Source organism: Charadrius vociferus, unplaced genomic scaffold, assembly GCF_000708025.1.
Source record: "Charadrius vociferus isolate BGI_N301 unplaced genomic scaffold, ASM70802v2 scaffold877, whole genome shotgun sequence".
Taxonomy (NCBI): domain Eukaryota; kingdom Metazoa; phylum Chordata; class Aves; order Charadriiformes; family Charadriidae; genus Charadrius; species Charadrius vociferus.
The window spans coordinates 212,082-213,253 of NW_009649116.1; positions in this window are offsets into that span (position 1 = coordinate 212,082).

Consider the following 1,172-nt stretch of genomic DNA (forward strand, 5'->3'; position numbering starts at 1 on the left):
GGGACCGGAGGGGGGGATGTGTCGCCGGCGTGAGCGGGCAGCGCTGCGGGGTGGCCCCCGGCCAAGGGATGCTGCAGGAGGGGGCCGGCCGCGCCGCTGCATCTTAAATGGCAAAAGAAAAGAAAAGAAGAACGTTCCGATAGCGCGGCAGCCCGGCGGCATCGATACTCAGCAATTAAAAGCCAGAAAAGTAAAACCGAGGAGAAACACCCCGGCACGGGCGGCAGGAGGAGGGTGACGGCTCTCATTTCACTCCCCAAGATGAATGAAGCACCGCGAGCCAGCAACCACCATCACCGACGGCAGAAAAATAAGATACTAAGTTCTTCTTTTTTTTTTTTCCCCAGTCTTAATCATCTTAAGGTGTTATTAGCATCAGAGGGAAGGAATTAAAGATATGAGTTTCAGGATGACAGCGTGTCCCTGGCACAAGGCTGTCAAGCTGTGACGATTTGAATAAGGGAGATTTAAAGGAAAAAAAAAATATAAAAAAATCAAGTCCCAAACACAAAACAACCCAAACCCACAGCCCAGTGCTGAGCGGGGGGTTAAACCTTTCCCTGAAACAAGCCGATAATCCTGCACTGCAAAGGGGGAAACACAATCAACCCACTGCAACGGTCACCCTGAATGGAAAAATGACTTTTGAAATATTTTGGTATTAACGGGAAACAACTGGGCGCTCGAACACATCCCAAAGGCTGTGGACTTTTTTTGCCTCCAAATGCCTTGATTTAGGTTACGTCCCATCCTTCCCTGATTACCGCCTTAGATTCAACTTCTCTTAAATTTGTATTAAACCCTTTAAAAACCTCGCTGGCTACTTAGGGATTAAAAAAAGTAAAACCCCCTAAACCGCAAGAGCGGAGCAAAGGCTCTTTGATACCGGCTGGGGTGGGGGTGGAACTGTGACCCCCCCTCAGGGTTCACAGCCCCCAAAGTCACCCTGAAAACACACACACAGACACACACACAGCAGTCACCTCCTATTTTTGGCCCCGCGCCTCGGCCGTGCCTCTTTAAACCCAATTCTGTCGTTATCTCCTTTAACCCCCCCCCCCAAATCCCCTCAGAGCCAAAGGCAGCGCCCGCGGGGACCGCGAGCATCATCCCCCCGGCGTCCCAGGCCGGGCGTTACGTTGGGTCTGGGTGACGTTCACCTATCCCCGTGC